We start from the raw sequence: 21,319 nt of genomic DNA, 5'->3' as shown, positions 1-21,319 counted from the left end.
CAAGAACTTTGCAAGCCAAATAAGAGCAAAAGAATAAAATAAAGAAAGTCTAAGAAACAAAAAAATTTGATGAACCAAAATAAAAAAATGAAGAGATTTATAGACTTTAAGAAGACCAACACATTTTTTGTAATAAATGATATTAAAGGTCATCAATCCAATAGTTTGAAAATTGGATAAAAATGATCATGAACGACCACCCGCATTTGACCAAGGGTTAAGGACCTTCAAAACTGTGCGACAGTTACAATGCCCATAAACACTATATCAAGTTTTTCAAACAGCAAAACCAATCAAGAAACATAAAGTCAAAGATGACTTGGTTGACAGTTAAGGTGTGGTAAAAACGGACCTCGACACCTCACATGTGCCTCGCACCACTGTGAGCAAAGTGCAAAGTGTAATAATCTCGATTATTTGCTTAAATTTATCTTAAAATAAAATGTATTGTTTTTGAATTGGGCCTGGGATCTGTGTTTTGGATCCAGGATCCATAAAGGGTCCATATACCCGTATAAGATATATATATGTAGTAGAAAAAAAATCTAACTCAAGGATCCATAGATGGATCCATTTGGATCCAACTTGCGAATCCACATCGCAAGGAAAAGACGCAGACCCAAATCGAGGTTGGATCCCGGGTCTCGGACCCGAGCTGCACCCCGTGTAAATTTTTTTTTTTTAAGTTAAAAGTATTGGACCACTACAGGGCCTGCCCAATAAGAAGGGGCGTTAGGATTCTCTCAGAACCCTAATGCATGCCTCGTCGTGGATGAAAGGGGGGGGGACCTTCCTACAAAAGCTCTTCCTCCCATGCTCCCTTTTTACCTCTCGGTTTCCCCAACAGCCTCTCGTTCCTTTTCTCTCTCTCCCTCTCAAATCCTTTGCAAGGCGGCAGTGCGGTTGAGGCAGGCAAACCCTTCCACTCGCGGCAGCAGCCACCTCGCACAACAAGGTAGGTTTTCTGTTTTTTTTTTCTTTAGGGTATTCTGTGGGTCGAGCATGGAGTGTGGGTTGCCGATCCTAGAGATTGGGGATTTGGGGTCTGTGAAATAGCCAAATAAAAGAAATCAATGAGGGAGTGCGAGGTTGCCGTAAACCCCAAATCGACAGATTTGGGGATTTCGGCTACTGTGAATCCATTTTCGAGAATCAAGGAAAAGAAAGGGGTGGGGGTTCGGATCTGGGCCAGTAATTGTAGGGTTTATTATGATTTTTATAATGTACTTTGTTTCCCTGGTTGCACTACGATGTATCCCTTTACTGTTAGTGTTGTTTTATGTACTCTACGTATTTAGTGTGGTGAATGAGAGTTTTGTTTTGGGTAAAATCCGAAACATGTGAACTCTTCTGACTCAGACCATGTTTTATTCTATGAATACACGTCATATCTCTGTTAGATGGTAAGTGGGGTGAAATTGTAGGTTCTAGTTGGGAAAAGTCCATATCTACATCTTGTTGCTAGAGTGTGAGTGACATGCTCCCTGACTGGAAGGTTGCGTCTGCCTCTATGTATCATGACACAAAACTGGAAAGACTGTAATCAGATGTATAAGCACTTGTTCCAAAAAGATCTATATCCGAACCATGATAATGTCCTGTGTATACTCTTTTGAATTTCACGATTTTCACCAGTGCAAATTCTTTTGAATTTCCTGATTGGTCCTATGCATATCCTTTTGAAGTTCATATGAGAAATCGAGGTCTGAAGCATGATTAGGTCCTGCGCATCTTCTTTTGATTTTCTTATGGGCAATCGATGATTGAAGCATAACTATGTTCTGTGTAAACTCTTTGATGTTCATATGAATGATCAATGTCTGAAGCATGATTATGACACATTTATTTTCTTTTGGCTTTCATATGAATAGTTCGATGCTGGAAGCATATTGAAGTTCTGTGTAATACTATTGATCCTTATCAGGTCACTCGATGACTGATGTGTGCTTGAGTTTTGTATAAGTCTAGTGATAATTTTGTTATCTGATTAATCAATGTTAGATGCATGATTAGGTCCCGTGCATATTCATTTGGTCATCATATGAATAGTCGATGTTGTAGTATGTTGTTTAATCTGCTGTAGCATATTAAGAGTAGCACTAGTTGAATATGACAGCTGACCATATAAACCATTGCTGAGCATACACAGAAGTATGTTTATGTTTAAGGTTGTTACATGGGTTTCAAAAACACTCAGCATACATTACTATGCACATAGTGACATTTAGATAGGTGCCTTCCTTTGTAGTTAGGACTATAATCACACACTAGTATTGTTAGAGTCCAACTGAAAAAAAAACCTATATACAGTTGTAATCGAAATGGGTAAATGATTAAGTTAGTCATTGTTATCCCCTCGAGTGAGTGGGTTGTTTGGGAAACCTTGCCTAATGGGCGATATGGGTTGAGTATCTGATGCGGGTACTTGGGCTGGCTAAACTACACTGGTGAAAAAATTAAATGTTAATTTTTGTAAGCCTGACTGGTTTAAAGGTACTGGGGCACTCATGCTTGATGATTTAAAGGTATCGTAGCACTCTGAGTGGGTTTGCACAATTATATGGATAAAGTTTTGGTTAACATACCTTTTGAAGGTATGAATGGGTGGGGATCTACTACTAGAGTAGTATGATTCAAATTGTGGGGTACTTCAGTTTCTTTTGGTTACTGGGTTCAGATCAGGGAAAACTTTGACAAATCGGGTAATATAAATTAATAAGAAGAGCAATCCACTAAGATTCGAGCTTACCTTGGAGAGGGTAGGTGGTACGAAACTCTGGAGATATGTGTTTCTTGCTTCGAGCGGCAATGACTCGTTGGTCTCCAGTTCCCAGAGTTAGGGTACCCGGACTACTGAATTTGTCCTAGGCGGTAGGTCCATGTTCTTCTGTAGAAGTTAGGGATGCATCCTATTTTGGTTTTGGGCCTTTGGGAGGTTCTCTCGGTCACTGACCGCTCCCTAAGAATTACAGTTTCAGTTAGAATGTTCAGATTAATAAAACACTAATGAATAATGAACCTCCGAATGTTCTCTTCTGTTATGATTGCCTTGGCCCGCATGTACCCGCAGGATAATTAAAGAAAAATATTAAATTAGAACATCTTAGGTATCACATTTGAATATGTAGTGGCAGGTTGTAATTTTATACATAAACAATATTTTTTATATATGGTCATTTACTTTTAGTATGCAATGGAATCTATGGCTATGAGATATTTAAATTCTGCTAATGTTTTGACCTGTTAGTTAGTTTTTATAAATTGATGCTGTCATAGTGTAGATCCTTTACTTATTCTTGTATATACTGGAAATCACACACGACACCCACATCACATACTTGACACATGATATATCTGCAAGAAAAATTATAGTATTTCCTACTTAGACAGTTGTAGTCTAATTCTTATAAATTTACCATTTTTAGGTAAGAAATAGAGTTTATGAGCGGCTGCGAGATGAGGCTTCGATCGGAATTTGATTTACTGTTCTCGAGATAGATTAATTTCCTCTTGATATATTAGTTCATATCATTGAAACTCTGATGTCATTATATATTTGATTTTAGAATAAAATAAATGCTTGTGCTTGATCACTCACTCCTGTAATGCGCCCGAATGTTTAACCCAATGAAATGGTTGTTTCTGCTGTTATATAAAAAAATTCTTCTAAAAGTTTGGGTTAAATTTCAGAGCATTACAGTTATGACATTAGAGCCTGAGAACAATAAATTTAAGATCACGGTCGTGCCACACCCTGCAAGCGCTCTATAAGTATATTTTGTTTATGTTACTTGCATGTTCTTTTAAAGTGTCTATAATTATAGATATATACAAGTAATAATTGTAGAAGAACTGAAATTCATAGATAGTAAAAAAATGTTTGCTGTATTGAAATTTTTACTATATGTATCACCGATCCCAAGCCAGTTGAGTACAACCAATGATTGGCAAGAATAGAGGGATTTCGTGATGAACACCCTTAACAACTTGGCCCAGACCATGGATACTCAGATGCGCAACCAGACCGAGGTTGCGGCTGCTGGTGCACGACACGATGCGAGAGCAGTGACCTATGAAAAATTCTTGAAGTTAAATCCACCAACTTTTTCAGGAAAGGCTGACTCAAAGTTAGCCGAGAGCTGGATCACGAAGACAGAGCAAACTTTTTGGGTTCTGCCTGTTCTCAAGGATAGGCAGACAGACTTCGGTACATACGGCTTAATGGAAGATGCACAAAAGTGGTGGGATACAACCCAGACAGTCCATTTTGCCAGAATGGATCCTATTCCATGGGAAGTTTTCAAGAAAGCATTTTTAGAGACATATTTTTCTCAGCATGCTCGCGATCAGAAGCAGCAGGAGTTCCTGGAGCTGGCCAAGGGAAACATGAGTGTAGTGGATTACACTACAAAATTTTGAAGCCTGGAGTGATACTGCTCGAACTTGTTTGCCAATGATAAGGTTAGGGTGACCAAGTATGTCCGGGGACTTAAGGACGGATTACGATCCTGAGTGATGACTAGTCTGCCATCCACTCTCACACTGGCCATTGAAGCGGCCACTAAGCTGAAAAAAGATTGGGAGCGATCCATGAAGGATCAGAAGGGCACATCGTGGAAGCGGGGAGCCGGCCCGCAGTAGCACCTGGGTGGCAAGAAGCATCAACCACCTCACAAGAAGCAGAGGTACAATGGCGGTGATCGTCCTCCGCAGAACCAGGGCCAAAATCTGGTTTGCCCGAAGTGCAACCGGTTCCATAATGGGCAACCTTGCCCCAGGAATACTGGTGCATGTCTCTTGTTATCATTGCAAAATTTTACTTTTGCAAGTCAAACTGACATTTGAAAAAGATTTTGAAATTAACTTGCCCCTATTTTAAAATGCAAGATAATTTTGAAAAATGAAACTCGCTTGTCGGTACGAGGTTCAACCGTTCTTGGTGCCATAACCAGGGGTAATTGAACCAAGGATCAATCTGGTGTTTTGCTTTGCTTAACTTGTCTAAATCGATGTTCTATTCCTAAATGCCCAAAGAATCAAGCATGTGCTATGACTTAGAAAAATGCAGATTGACAATATGGTGTATGCTTCAAATATTGGAGAATTCTTAGAAAAATGAACACTTTGAAAATCGTGAATCACATTGGAAAATATTTCGAAAGAAAAGGAAAATCGATTTCTGAAGGAAACTTGAATGATTTTTGAGAAAATTGATTTTTTTGAGTTTTGAACTCTTGAATTGATCAAAAGGATGGGCGTGTACACTACAAGAAAAATGCAGATTAGCGACAGATGCTATCCGTCGCAAATGTGTTTAGCGACAGATTAACGACGAAAATCGGTTGTCGCATAATCTTGGTCGCTAAAATGCAACATAATTTATCTATCACCAATCCGTTGCTAATTAGCGATGGATTAACGATGGATCATGTCTGTCGCTAATCCGTCGCTAAATAAGGACTGATTTGGTTTTGCAAAGGAATGTATTCTATCGCTAATTCATTGCTAAATTTAATGATGAATACGTATCCGTTTTAATGTCCATCGCCAATTTAGCGAGGGATTAACGGCGGATTAAATTCCATCACAAAACATCGACCGATTTAAATTGGTGATGGATATTAGCGATAGATAATATCTGTCACTAATTTATTATTAATTTTTTTTGAAATATGAATATCAAAAAAATTTTCTCGTTATACAATTTATATAACCTATGTATAAAAAATAAAGTACACATAAAAAATACATATACAAAGCAGGTGAAATAAATTTAACACAAGTTATAACTTACATACAATCCTTGCCAAGTTCTAATTAGTTACAAGTACGTGAAACAAATTAAACAGATAAATCTAATTCTCGCCAAGATTTGGGGCATCATCCTCTTCATTATCTCAATCTGCCCCTCCATCCATGGCTCCATCAGCTCCTCTACGCTAATCATCTCCAGCATCCTACAAGAGAACCAAAATGTTAGTATTGATAAACAAAATATAATGAAATAAATTATATGCAATGCACCTAGTCTAATGCAATCAAAGTAAATGGCCGAATGACACATAGACTAGCAATAAAGTGAAGGACAATAACAAAATTCAGATATGTGTTCTAAGACTGACAAAAAAAAATCATAGTGATTCAATCATGCAAATATGTGTTCTAAGGTTGTAAAAAAAATGTCAGAGTGATTCACAGATGCATATAATGTTTATAAGGTTGTCAAACAAATGTGTTATGTATCACAATCATGCATATATATGCTATAAGGCAATAAAAAAACTTTCATAGTGATGAAATCATGCTTATATGTGTTCTAAGGTTGTCAAAAAACTTTCATAGTGATTCAATCATGCATATATGTGTTCTAAGGCAGTAAAAAATTTTCATAGTAATTCAATCATGCATATATGTGTTCTAAGACAGTAAAACAAATTTATAGTGATGAAATCATGCTTATATGTGTTCTAAAGTTGTCAAAAAACTTTCTTAGTGATTCAATCATGCATATATATGTTCTAAGGTTGTCAAAAAACTTTATATTGATTCAATCATGCATATATGTGTTATAAGGCAGTCAAAAAACTTTCATATATGTTAATATCATGCTCATATGTGTTATAAGGTTGTCAAAAAACTTTCATAGTTATTCAATCATGCATATATGTGTTTTAAGGTTGTTAAAAAACTTTCATATTGATTCAATCATGCATATATGTGTTATAAGGCAGTCAAAAAACTTTTATATATGCTAATATCATGCTCATATGTGTTCTAAAATTGTCATAGTGATGAAAGAATGCTTGTATGTATTCTAAGGTTGTCAAAAAACTTTCATAGTGATTCAATCATGCCCATATGTGTTATAAGGCAGTCAAAATTTTTTATAGTGATGAAATCATGCTTATTTGTGTCCAATCATGCATACACTAGCTTGAAATCTAACAACATAAAACAAATTACATGAATCTTTATACCTGACGGACACCAAAGCTCATGTTGAATTCAGACGAAGTTTCCCTATCCCGAAAAAAGTTGCACAACTCATTATGGACAAGGTTGAAAATGAATTCATATAAAAAGTCACACATTTTGTCCTCAAGACGCTAGCAGACACTATCCCAAGACATAGCAGGGTCAATCAGACGGTGGAAGTTGATGCTGTTGGGAGAACTCTAAGAGCCCTGGCTGCAGGAGGCAACGACTGGAGTGGTGTTTATGTTACTCCCAAACCTGAACACACGACCCTTTTTGGGTTCACCGATTGCAGTCACTCATGCTGCAGGATCAAAAGGCGGATGCTGAGTGGAGTCATCGCCATATTTCTCTACCATCTGCTGCTCGTATGACTCCTATAAAGTAATGATTACAATATGAATTAATAATTAAAAATTACAATGTTTATGATAATGTAATTCATAGTAACTTGTATATTACAATGTTTATTAATACAATAAATATATACTGATGTTGCTCTCGCCTTCTCTGATACAAACTCTCTCGTGCTCCTACGTTTATGTGTTTCAACAAATACATCCTTGTTTGGCACAATTCCCCCTTTTTCTGTTTCCTGTAAGGTTAAATGATAAAAAAATTAATTAAAAAGTATGCAGAAATACTTATAAATTTGACAATATATATATTGACGAGTTATCATTTTCTTCTGGTGGCTCCCAAAAGTCCTAGATCCACCTATGTGTAGATGAGCATCAGGCATCTTCGTTTGGTTTTGTGCAGCCTTTATTGAGTGGTTTCAAAATTCATTACTCGCCCACTTATCGCACATTCCGTCCCAATAATTTATCTTGATAGTAGAAGGGCCATGGCCCTTCCACTGCAGTGGATCATCTATCCCACCAGCTGCTTTTATTACTGCAGTCTTCATATTATACATCATGTCGACAAATCGATTGGCAGCCACCATTTGCCACACTACCATAACGTCATTCTCCTCGTTCGCAGTCGCGAAGCAATGCGAAGCCTACACATACTTTTAGAAAGTTAATACACATGACTATAACAATAAATTAAATATGAAACACATTAGTTATGATAAACGATTGCATATCATGAATGAAGATAATAATCTGTCTAATACCTCCTTCGAGTACTCTTTTTATTGAGCGACCGATCCTGATAGATGCTGTAGTAGTGACTTCCTAAATTCTCGTACTACTTCTTGTGGCTCGAACCTCGCGCTGCACATGAATTGATACACATTAACAATTGACTGTCGATATATACTATTTATAAGATAAGTGTTGGACAAATGACAATGAAATACCTACGATCGACTATCGATATACACTATTTAAATGAGTCATCGTGTGTCAGACTGAGAAGACCCTGTATTCGGCGTTGTCTCGTGACGTGTATGAATAGATGGTGTAGGTGAGTCATGTGCAGGCAAAACATCATTTATAGAAAATTGAGTTAGAAATTCACACAATGCACATTTAAACTAATCAAGTATATAATTAGTTAAATGATATACCTATCGAAGCAACCCGTGAAGATGAAGGCTGAAACTGGCTACCACTGGGTGCTCGGCCACTGTGACCTCCACGAACCATATTCTAACCAATAAAAATTTTATTTAGATCAGTTACACAACTTTATATCTTCATGAATATATAATCAAATAAAAAATAACTTCATGCAATACATTCAAATCATTGCAATACATTCAAATCATTCAAATCATTGCAATCCATTCAAATCATTCAAATCAAACATTGCAATACATTCAAATCATTGCAACACATTTCAATACATTCAAATTATTTAAATCATTCACATCAAACATAAGGTATGTATTACAAAATGTATTTCACTAGCTCGAGTATGCTTCCTCATCACTTGTTTGACTTTCATATTCTTCTTTTTCTTCCTCCTCTTCGTCCTCTTCTTCTTCATTGGGCGCCCATCCACTTAGTATATCATTTAGATCATATTCTTCCATATGTATGTCATTGGACAATGGAGATATGACATGTTAAAAGAGAATATCTAATTTATCATAACAAGTTAAAAGAGAATCATAAGACAGCTATGATGAAGAAAATATCTAATTTATCATGCATTCATGGTGAATGTAATGATTTGATATATATCACACACACACACACACATATATATATATGATGTTATTCAATTACAAGAACTATGATGCATGCATTGATAACTTAATATTTTTATGTGCAAAATCATTCATTTGAAGCATGTTTGAAGCATTGATAACTTATCATTCATTTTCATGTGCAAAATCATTCATAACATGATACATTCATTTGAACCATGTTTTCATGATACAATTTCACATGAAAGGTATAATCAAATTGAAAATACTTTCATGCAAGCATGGATACAGTTACATCAAACATTACAATAAATTTAAATCATTCATATCAAAACAATGTCAAACATGTATCTGCAGTAAATATACTCCAATATCCCACTAACTACTACCATGTCTAGCATGGAATCCGAACTCTAAAAATAAAAACACTTCTATTTTCATACATTAAAATCATGCTCAGCATGATCTCCGAACTCCATCAAAGTAGTCCTAGATATCACAACTAAGTGAGTGTGTGAACAGAAAAGTGTTGCATCTAAGAAATTAAATAACCTGTGATGCGCTTGCATCACTTATACACCACGGGTATTTACCCGATTTGCATTGCTTTTGCCTTTACATTTTTTTCTTATTTCTTTTTACATTGCATTTTTAATCGCATGCGATACTTAGCACTAAGCATTGCACAATTAGCTCAGCCACGTACCTGCAAAGCACAAATATACAATACAATACAATACAAAACAATCTACTCAATAGCATCCCGTAAGACAGGGAGGAGGCTTAGCCCTCCTTGACGAAAAAAGAATAGGGAGGGGGCCGAGCTCTTCCCTTGAATCCCGTAAGACAGGGAGATATGGAGGTTGCTCGGTCCCTCCCTGGCGAAAAAAGAACAGGGAGGGGGCCGAGCCCCTCCCTCGCATCCCGTAAGACAGAAAGATAGGGAGGGGGCTCGAGCCCTCCTTGACGAAAAAAGAATAGGGAGGGGCCCGAGCCCCTCTCTTGCATCCCGTAAGACAAGGAGACAAGGAAGTGGCTCGACCCCTCCCTGAAAAAAAAAGAACAGGGAGGGGGATGAGCCCCTCCCTCGCATCCCGTAAGATAGGGAGACAGGGAGGGGGATCGACCCCTCCCTGGCAAAAATAGAACAGGGAGGGGGATGAGCCCCTCCCTCACATCCTGTAAGATAGAGAGACAGGGAGGGGGCTTGACCCCTCTCTGGCAAAAAAAGAACAGGGAGGGGGCCGAGCCCCTCCCTCGCATCTCGTAAGACCGAGAGATAGTTAGGGGGCTCGACCCCTCCCTGACGAAAAATGAAATGGAGGGAAAGAAATGGGCTCGCTGACCGACAAAAAAGGAAAGAGAGAAGGCAGTCAGAGGTTACCTAAAAGGAGCCAATGTTGGTGTCGACAAATGAGAGAGACCAGAGTCGGGAAAGGGAGACATGGTGTGGTCGAAAGGGGGTTGCCGAACGGGGCTCATCAGCCAGAAAAAAGACTAGAGTGAAAGAGAGAGGAGTAGAGGTGAGAGGAGGACTGAGTCAAAGGAGGAGGTCGACTGGCAGTTGGTGACAGGTGATCGCCGGCGGGCGACAGGAGAGGGATGAAAAAGAAAGGAAAAGAAAGGGGCTTGCATTAGGGTTTTACGGGGGAAATTAGCAATGGATTCGTGATGGAAAATTTCTACCGCTGATCCGTCACTAAGTTGCGACGGAGTTTGAGACAGAATTATTCTATCGCGAATCCGTCGCTAATTAGCGACAGATTAGCAACATAATTTTTTATGTCGCTAATTCTGCAAATAATTCGAATGTTAGTGACAGATAGTTTTCTCTAGCTAATCCATCACAAATTTGTGATAAAAAAAATTCATCGCAAATTTTTGTCGCTAATTAGAGTTTTTCTTGTAGTGGTTGCCCTGTGAAGACTATTTATGATGCAATCTAACCTAAATGATGCATGAATGCAATTTGAGAAAATATTTTCTGAAGAATTTAAGAAAAATCTTTGAAAAAGGGTTTTTGTGCCATATAGAATTTAGATGAAATACATTCTCTACATATCCTTGACTTTGACCACGAATACACATTGAATATAGCTCATTTAATTCTAAAAGGGAAAAATACTTAGAAAAAGTTTTAAAAATATGCTATAATTTATGAAAATGCCTAAGAGTGTAGGCTATTTGTGGCTTAGAAGAAGATAAATCTGGGTTTTGTTCGTATTTTGACTATGACCACAAATACGAAACTCACCGAGTTTATCAACTCTTTAGAAGCTAGTGTACGTGCCATTCGTGTAGACCATGGTGAATTTGAATATGCATGAATTATCATCCATCACACAAATCATATTATTGAAAAATGCACTATACGCAATGCAGTCCTATTCTAAGTAGGAAATTAAATTCTTATTCTAAATTGTTTACAATTCATATCAACAATAAATTAAAATAAAGAAAATACAGTCTTGAATGTCTCTGCAAAACTAGCAAACTTGTTAGTGAAGATATGTCACCTTTTCGAGATTTATCCAGTAATATATGAAAATTGCTGGATTTATTCAAATATAAGCCTTTTTTCATGTTTTTCTTAGATAAACATAATAAAAAATGATGCAAAATTAAATAAATAATAAAAAAATAACTTTAAAATTTACATTTTTAGGAAAAATAACCAAAGTATCCCTGAAAACAAGACTATGGCCTTGAAATCAGGGTTTTCAGAAAAGATTTTTATAAAACTTTTAATTCAGGGAGCAAACAGATTCAAATCAATACCAAATCCGGTGTGGAGTACCCTAACATGATTATAAACATTATCAAACCCTAAAAATATAAAACTTTTCATGAAAATTTAGAATATCATAAAAATATCAAATTTTGCCTGTGTTTCAGGTGAATGGGGACTCCGCGAGCATCCTCTTTTTATGATTTAACTAAATAATGCATCAAATTAATTCCAAAATTTATAAAAATCAACATAAATACTTCTAATAACCCTAAAATTAATTTGAAATTGAAAAATAGAATTTTTGATATTATTTTAATATAAAAATTAAATAAAACCTAAAAATATATGATTTTGCCCACTAGCATGTATCTGTCACAATGTCAAACCCAAATCAGGTATCAAACAATAATAAAAAATAGTGAAATTTCACATGAAGAAACTAGGCAAATAAACAAATTTTTTTTTTTACAGATCAAAAAAATCATCTTTGGTTAGGGAGATATATTCCGGTAATATATGCTTGCTTTCGGTGAGCACGTAACGGCTCCAGAAAAGGTAGTTTTGATTTTGGCTCAATTTAAAATAATAGACAATGTTCAAAAATTACATAAATCACACTGATAAAACTAAATATTCCGATGCATCTATGATTTTTTACAGATCGTCAATCGGATCTCCGGTTAGGGAAATACGATTCACGCAAATTAAACTAGGGTTTAAACGATATATACTGATCAGTGTGAAATAGATTCTGATTTATGACAGAGTAAAAATAACAAACAACCATAAAAAAATCTAAACATTTCACTGGATATACTAGACATCATAATGAACACACTGCAACTTACGGATCGTCGATCGGATCTCTAATGAAGGAGATATTGCTTCAACAAACTATACCTGATTCTGTACAACACTCTCACGGTACCAAAATTAGAGTTCGGTTTCTGATTTTTTTAAAAGGGTTATAGAACCCAAAATAATCAATTTTTTTTTATGAAAATTCACTGACACATGCACGGTTTAACCCTAAAAAAATCAAAGTTTAATGACAGAAAAACAAACACGAAATAATGTCGTTCTCGCATGCCCAGAAAAAAATGCGTATTATCAATGAAGCATATGAATAAACCTAATTTATGCATGTAAAAACTATTAAAAATTACAAATAATGCAATAAATCAAGTTTTAATTATTAAGAAATTAAAATAAATATTAATATGATTAATACAATAAAAAAATTAGGGAAAACAAGGTTGGATTTTGATTTAGCCATTAAAAGAGAGATTCGACCTATCGAAAAGTCGAATCTCATCTTTTATTTGGCATTTAACATAATAAGCCTATAACCAATGATTTCAACGGATCAAAAGCATGCAAACAACCATGCATGATCTGTAGATCATCATATTGAATAGTTTTAGAGTTCCTTAAATGAAAAAAATAAGGAAGAAGCTCATGCATAGAGGTGGCAAAGGTGAAAGAGCATAATGAATAAACTAAATAAAATAAATAAAAAGAGAAGAAAGCTTACCTTGGGCAACAATGGAGGATAAAGGAGGAGCTAGAGAGAACCACAAATTCTAGAGAGAGAGAGAGGGTGAGAAAGCAATGAGGGTTGACCCCCTTGGTCCCCCTATTTATAAAAAATTTAAACTCTTAATTAAAGAGTTTAGTTTTTCAAAAACTCTTTTTAATTGACTTGGATAAACCACATCGGGGGGGGGGGGGGGGGGTGATTTTCTTGAAGTGTTCTAACCTAATCCAACTCTAGCTAACCTAGTTGAGTCCTAATTAAACCCTAAAAAGATCAAATGTGGTGCCACCTAGTGTGGGCCCACATTTGGTTTTTTTAAAACTTTTAATTAAAAGTTAAAAACAAGGTTTAAAACACTAAAATGAAGATGAATTTTTAAAAATCAATTTTGATTCTTTTGAACTTCTAACCTAATTAGAACACTGACTAATCCTAAGCTAATCAAAATACTTTCAAAATGTGGCGCCACCTAAGTGGGCTCCATTTGGTTTTTCAGAAAACAATTTCGAAACCTAAAAATAAAGGGTTAAAAATAAGATTTTCAAAAGGGATAAGAAAGAATGAACTTTAAAATTGAAAGTTTTAAATCAACCATAGTTCTGACTGGATTGAAACTCCTCCAGATATGGCACCAACTGTGTGGGCCTCACTTCTGAGTTTTTGAATAGGTTAAAATAAAGATAAAGAAAAGGTTTTTAAAACAGACGAGAATAAAAGCAAAGGATAAAACTCGAGAAAATCAGAGTTCTAAACCAACTGAAACTTCTGACTAGAGTCCTGAAATTTTGAAACTCTTAAATTTGGGTTTTTGAAAGACAAACAAAGAGATTTTGAAAGATCTTCTCAGAGAGCAACGAAAATAAGCAAAAGACAAGATCAAGGTTAGAGTCCTGAAATTTCAAAACTCTAAAATAGAGTTCTAAATCAACTCAAACTCTGAGAATTGGGTCTATTTTGGCAAAGCAAGCAAAATAGAAGTAAAGAATGAAATCAGAGTCGAGTTCTGAATCAACTGAAACTCTGGGGTAGAGTCCTAAAATTTTGAAACTCAACGATAAGGTCCTGAAATTTTAAAATTTGATTTTTGAATAATGAATGAAGAAATTTTTGAAAGTTTTTCTCAAAAAATGAAGTCAATGTTAGAGTTCTGATCCGACTGAAACTCTGGAACAAAGTCCTGACCCGACTAAAACTCTAGATTTTATCTTCTCTCAGAAGATTTTGAAAGATTTTCTTGAAAACGGGTGAAAATAGAGATGATAGGGAGAGTCATACTCTGACTGGAACTCCGTGATAGAGTCCTAGAATTTTAAAACTCTAAAATTTTGGCCTTTTGAAAGTCAAATGAGAAGGTTTTTTTTTTTGAAAACAAGTGAAAAATAGGGATAAAGGATAGAATCAGGATAGAGTCCTAATCCGACTGAAACTCTGAGATAGAGTCCTAGTCCGACTAAAACTCTAAAATTTTGGCCAAAACAAAGGAAATGGACGATGGATAAGACTACCTCTCATTTAAAATCAAAATAAAATTTTGAAAAGGGTTTAAAAGATGAAAAGACAGAGTCCTAATCTGACTAGAACTTTGAAATAACTAAAATTTTAAGAAATTTGAATAAAAGAAGTGATTCAGAAGCGACACCACCTAGACAAATCCAGTCTGAGATTTGAAATCAGTTAAAAAGATGAGTTTAAAACAAATTCAGATTATTTTTCTGAAGAAAATGTTTTTGAAATGAAAAATGCAAATCCCTGGGGTTGGCCAAATGACAAATATCGATCTAAAACCCAGGTTTTTGAAATTGATTTTGAAAGAAGGGTTTTAAAAACTCGAATCTGGATTGGAGATTTCAAAAAATGAGAGTTTTGGATCTCGAAAATGACATGCAATGAGATGCAATGCAATGAAATGCAATGAAATGCAATGGAATGACATGAAATGATATGAAATGATATGAAAGGATACAAATGATATGAAAATATAAACCCTGGATGAGGGATTTGAAGTCCTGGACCCTTGGTAGAGACGAGAAATTGAGAATTCCTGTTCGAGGACAAAATAGATATTTGAAATCGAGCCAAAAAATAGAGATTGAATCTCAATTATAGAATAGAATATTTGGACTTTGGGGCAAAATTCGGGCTCTGAATGGCCCTGGCTCAGGTGTCGACCAACTGGTTTCCTGAAGGATTCAGAGAATGGGCCCCAGTGACCAGAAAAAAGGGTTTGTGAGTGAAAGTGAAAAATTTGAAGGTGTTTACATCTCTACTGTGGCAAGATGGGTCATTATGCCCACCAGTGCCATAAGAAGACGGTGGATATGCAGAGGCAGAACGTCGGAGGGGGGCATCAACATCAACAACCACCTCTACAGCAGCAAGCACCACATCATAACACACAAAAGAGGGTGCTAGGACGAGCATATTCAACTACTGCAGAGGAATTAGAGAAAGGGGACTTGGTGCAAGGTACAGTGATTGTTGATGGTCATGCTGCACTTATCCTTTTTTATTATGGTGCTACACATTCATTTATATCTATAGAATTTGCTAAACTTTTAGGTGCACATACGGAACTCCTGGAACATATATTAGATGTGTACAATCCTATAAGATATAATTCGATATGTGTAAATTACATCACTGATGTAACAATTATGTTGGAGGGTTGAATTTACCTACTGACCTAATCCTACTCGATATGACTGAATATGATGTCATATTGGGGATGAATTGATTATATGAACATTATGCCAATGTTCTCTACCGCCAAAAGAAAGTGGTATTGTCTCGACCAGGATTGCTGAATGTTGAGTTTAGGCTCTCCAGACCTACGGTGAAGGCTCAAATTGTATCGATACTAAAGGCTCCGAAGTATATGCGGCAAGGGTACCGAGCATTCCTAGTGAATGTATTTTCCTGCGAGCCGAAGGTTACACCACTAGAAGAACTTGAAGTGGTTCATGAATTTGCGAAAGTGTTTCTAGATGAGTTGCCTGAACTACCTCCACAGTGTGAGGTGGATTTTCATATTGAGATAGTGTCTGAGATGACACCGATCTCAAAAGCGCCCTATCGTATGGCCCCAACGGAGTTGGAGGAACTAAAGAAATAACTTCAAGAGTTGATGGAGCGAGGCTTCATTCGACCCAGTGTATCGCCATGGGGAGCACCAATTCTCTTTGTAAATAAGAAAGATGGGTCTATGAGGTTGTGCATAGACTATCAAATGCTGAATCAAGCAACCATCAAGAATAAATATCCCCTACCTTTTATCGAAGACTTGTTTGATCAGCTGCAAATGGCTAAGGTGTTTTCAAAAATCGATCTCAGATCTGGATATCACCAACTCTGGATCAAGGATAATGATATTCCCAAGACAACCTTCAGAATAAGGTACGATCACTATGAGTTCGTAGTTATGCCATTTAGACTGACAAATACTCCCAACAATCATGGATTTGATGAATTGGGTATTTCGAGCATACTTGGATACTTTCGTAATCGTCTTCATTGATGATATACTGATATATTAAGAAAGCATGGAGAAACATCGAGACCATTTGATAATTGTCTTGGAGACTCTTAAGGAACATCAGTTGTGAGTTATGGCTTGAGAATGTTATGTTCTTAGGCCATGTTATATCGCGAGATGGAGTATCGGTGGACCCGACTAAGGTTGAAGCCGTATTAAATTGGGGTCAAGCGAAGAATATCATCGATATCAAGAGTTTTCTTGGCTTGGTAGGCTATTATAGAAGATTCATTTAGGACTTTTCACGGATTGTCATGCCCATGACCAAGCTCCTAAGGAAAGGAATTAAGTTTGAATAGACAGATAAGTGCGAGGAGAGTTTCCAAATCTTAAAGAAGAAGCTTACCACTGCCTCAGTATTGACCTCATCATCAGGTCATGGTGGTTTTGTGGTGTATTCAGACGCATCAGGTACCGGATTGGGATGTGTCTTAATGCAGAATGGTAAGGTGATAGCGTATGCCTCCCGCTAATTAAAGATTCATTAGCGAAACTATCTAACTCATGATCTCAAATTGGTAGCCGTAGTATTCGCTTTGAAGATATGATGACATTAACTGTATGGAGAACAGTTCGAGGTGTTCACTGATCATAAAAGTCTCAAGTACATGTTCTCTCAGAAGGAGTTGAATATGCGACAACGACGATGGTTGAAGTTTATAAAGGATTATGACTTTACCATTTCCTATCACCCAGGAAAGGTAAATGTCGTAGTCGATTATCTCAGTCGCAAATCTGATTGCAGTTTGTCCAGTCTAGTGACAAAAGGGTGAAATTTGGTGGAAGAATTCATTGACTTGAAGTCATTCGCAGATAACAAAGGAAGTATCAAGCTATCCAACTTATCTGCTCATCCTGAGATCCTTACAAAGATTATTGAGGGTCAGAAAGAGGATCCCCAGTATGCGAAGCTCAAGTCATAGGCTCAGCAAGAAAATTTGTTCTTTCACTCAAAGAAGATGGTAGTATCTGGATGCAGAAGAGACTTTGGGCCCCTAGTAATTCCAAATTGAAAGAAAAACTATTGGCAGAAGCACATAGGTCCAAGTACACCATACATTCGGGGAGTACAATAATGTTTAAAGATTTACAATGGGGGTATTGGTGGAATGAAATGAAGCGTGAGGTCACAAGTTATGTCTTGAAGTATCTGACTTGTCAGCAAGTTAAGATTGAACATCAGAAGCCTAGCAAAATGATGCAGCAAATGAAGATTCCACAGTGGAAATGAGAAGAAATCACCATGGACTTCGTGGTGGGTTCGCTCAAAACAAGGAAACAACATGACGCTATATAGGTTATAGTGAACCGACTCACCAAATCGGCTCACTTTCTACCCATACGGATAAATCAACCCCTCAAGAGTCTAGCAAATTTATACATCAGAGAGATCGTTCGACTGCATGGAGTACCAGTTTCTACCATATCAGATCGAGATCCTCAGTTTACTTCTAAGTTTTGAGACCAGTTGCAACAAACCTTGGGTACAAAGCTGAAATTGAGTACCACTTTTCATCCCCAGACCGACGAACAATCAGAGAGGACTATTCAAACTCTTGAAGATATGCTGCGAGCATGTATGTTGGATTAGAAAGGTGAATGGGACAAACATATGGTCTTAGCTGAATATGCTTACAATAATAGTTACCATGTGAGCATCGACATGGCTCCTTTCGAAGCTCTGTACGGAAGACCTTGCAGATTACCTATGTATTGGGACGAGGTTGGTAAACGCTCGTTGGAATCACCAATTGTGTTGCAACATTATACCTAGTAGGTCAAGATGATCAGAGATAAACTACTATCAGCCCAGAGTTGGCAGAAGAGTTATGCGGATCTGAGGCGCAAAGCGCTCACTTTTGAAGTGGGAGATCAGGTCTTTGTGATGGTATCATCCACCTCTCTAGTATGCTCAGATCCATAACATATTCCATGTGTCTATGCTGAGGAAGTATCTTCAAGATCCATCACATGTCATCCAGTATGCAGACGTAGATATATGGGAAGATCTAACAATATAAGAAAAACCAGTGAAAATATTAGAGCGAATCGAGCAAGTCTTGAGATCAAAGACCATCCCTCTCCTCAAAGTGAGAAGACAACACCATGACATTGATGAAAGCACGTGGGAACCTGAGGCCAATATGCGGGAGAAGTACACCAATCTTTTTGAGTAAGCCCTTTCAGGTAAATTTTGAGGAAAAAATTCTTTTAGGGGGAAAGGATATAATAATCTCGGTTATTTGCTTAAATTTATCTTAAAATAAAAAATATATATTTTTTTGAATTGGGCTTGGGATTCGCGTTTCAGATCCAGGATACATAAAGGGTCCATATACTCATATAATATATATATATATATATATCTAGTAGAAAAAAAATCAAACTCAAGGATCCACAGTTGGATCCATTTGGATCCAACTTGCGAATCCACATCGCAAGGAAAAGACGTGGACCCAACTCGAGGTTGGATCTCGGACCCGAGCCGCGCCCCATGTAAACAAAAAAAAAAAGTTAAAAGTATTAGGCCACTACAGGGCCTCACCGATAAGAAGGGGCATTAGGGTTCTCTCAGAACCCTAATGCAGGCCTTGTCGTGGATGAAGGGGTGGGTGGGTGGGGGGGGGGGGGAGGGGGGAGCCTCCTACTAAAGCTCTTCCTCTCCTCTCTTTTTCTCACACTCCCTTTTTCCCTCTCGGTTTCCCCAACTGCCTTCCGTTCCTTTTCTCTCTCTCCCTCTCGAATCCTTTGCAAGGCGACAATGCGGTTGAGGCAGGCAGACCCTTCCACTCGCGGCAACAACCACCTCGCACAACAAGGTAGGTTTTCTTTTTTTTTCCTTTAGGGTATTTTGTGGGTCGAGCGTGGTGTGTGGGTTGCCGATCCCAGAGATTAGAGATTTGGGGTCTGTGAAATAGCCAAATGAAAGAAATCAATGAGGGTGTGCAGGGTTGCCATGAACCCCAAATGGACAAATTTGGGGATTTTGGATACCGTGAATCCCTTTTTGAGAATCGAGGAAAAGAAAGGGGTGGGGGGGGGGTCGGTTTCCGACCGGTAATTATAGGGTTTACCATGTTTTTTGTAATGTACTTTGTTTCCCTGGTTGCACTATGATGTATCCCATTACTGTTAGTGTTGTTTTCTGTACTCTACGTATCTAGTGTGGTGAATGAGAGTTTTGTTTTAGGTAAAATCCGAAAACATGTTAACTCTTCTGACTCAGACCATGTTTTATTCTTTGAATACACGTCATATCTGTGTTAGATGGTAAGTGGGGTGAAATTGTAGGTTCTAGTTGGGAAAAGTCCATATATACATCTTGTTGCTAGAGTGTGAGTGAGATGCTCCCTGACTGGAAGGTTGTGTCTGCCTCCATGTATCACAACACAGAACTTGAAAAACTGCAATCGAACGTATAAGCACTTGTTCCAAAATGATCTAGATCTGAACCATGATAATGTCTTGTGTATACTCATTTGAATTTCACGATTTTGACCCATGCAGATTCTTTTGAATTTCCTGATTGGTCCTATGCATATCCTTTTGAAGTTCATATGAGAAATCGAGGTTTGAAACATGATTAGGTCCTGCGCATCTTCTTTTGATTTTCTTATGGGTAATCAATGATTGAAGCATAACTATGTTCTGTGTAAACTCTTTGATGTTCATATGAATGATCAATGTCTGAAGCATGAATATGACACATTTATATTCTTTTGGCTTTCATATGAATAGTTCGATGCTGGAAGCATATTGAAGTTCTATGTAATACTATTGATCCTTATCAGGTCACTCGATGACTGATGTGTGCTTGAGTTTTGTATAAGTCTAGTGATAATTTTTGTTATCTGATTAATCAATGTTAGATGCATGATTAGGTCCCGTGCATATTCATTTGGTCATCATATGAATAGTCGATGTTGTAGTATGTTGTTTAATCTACTATAGCATATTAAGAGTAGCACTAGCTGGATATGACAGGTGACCATATAAACCATTGTTGAGCATACACAGAAGTATGTATATATTTAAGGTTGTTACATGGGTTTCAAAAACACTCAACACACATTACTGTGCATATAGTGACATTTAGATATGTTCCTTCCTTTGTAGTTAGGACTATAATCACACACCAGTATTGTTAGAGTTTAACTGAAAAAAAAAACTATATACAGTGTTAACCTAAATGGGTAAATGATTAAGTTAGTCATTGTTATCCCCTCCTGCGAGTGGGTTGTTTGGGAAACCTTGCCTAATGGGCGATATAGGTTGAGTACCTGATGCGAGTACTAGGGCTGGCTAAACTACATTCGTGAAAAAATTAAATGTTAATTTTTGTGAGCCTGACTGGTTTAAAGGTACCGAGGCGCTCATGCTTGATGATTTAAAGGTACCAGAGCACTCTGAGTGGGTTTGCACAATTATATGGATAAAGTT

The 21,319-nt window shown here is 37.0% G+C and overlaps 1 long non-coding RNA gene across 1 annotated transcript; it reads left to right on the top strand.

Annotated features, from left to right (window-relative positions):
• The first annotated feature begins 769 nt into the window (after positions 1-769).
• On the top strand, positions 770-20,640 carry LOC149818623 (uncharacterized). Its single transcript, XR_016427314.1, has 2 exons — positions 770-955; positions 20,387-20,640. It is a non-coding gene; the product is annotated as an uncharacterized LOC149818623 (long non-coding RNA).
• Positions 20,641-21,319: the final 679 nt, after the last annotated feature.

Source organism: Nuphar pumila, chromosome 13 (assembly GCF_984573655.1).
Source record: "Nuphar pumila chromosome 13, dmNupPumi1.hap1.1, whole genome shotgun sequence".
In the NCBI taxonomy this organism is placed as follows: domain Eukaryota; kingdom Viridiplantae; phylum Streptophyta; class Magnoliopsida; order Nymphaeales; family Nymphaeaceae; genus Nuphar; species Nuphar pumila.
Note: the sequence above shows the minus strand (reverse complement) of the source record. Positions and strands in the feature narration are given on the sequence as shown.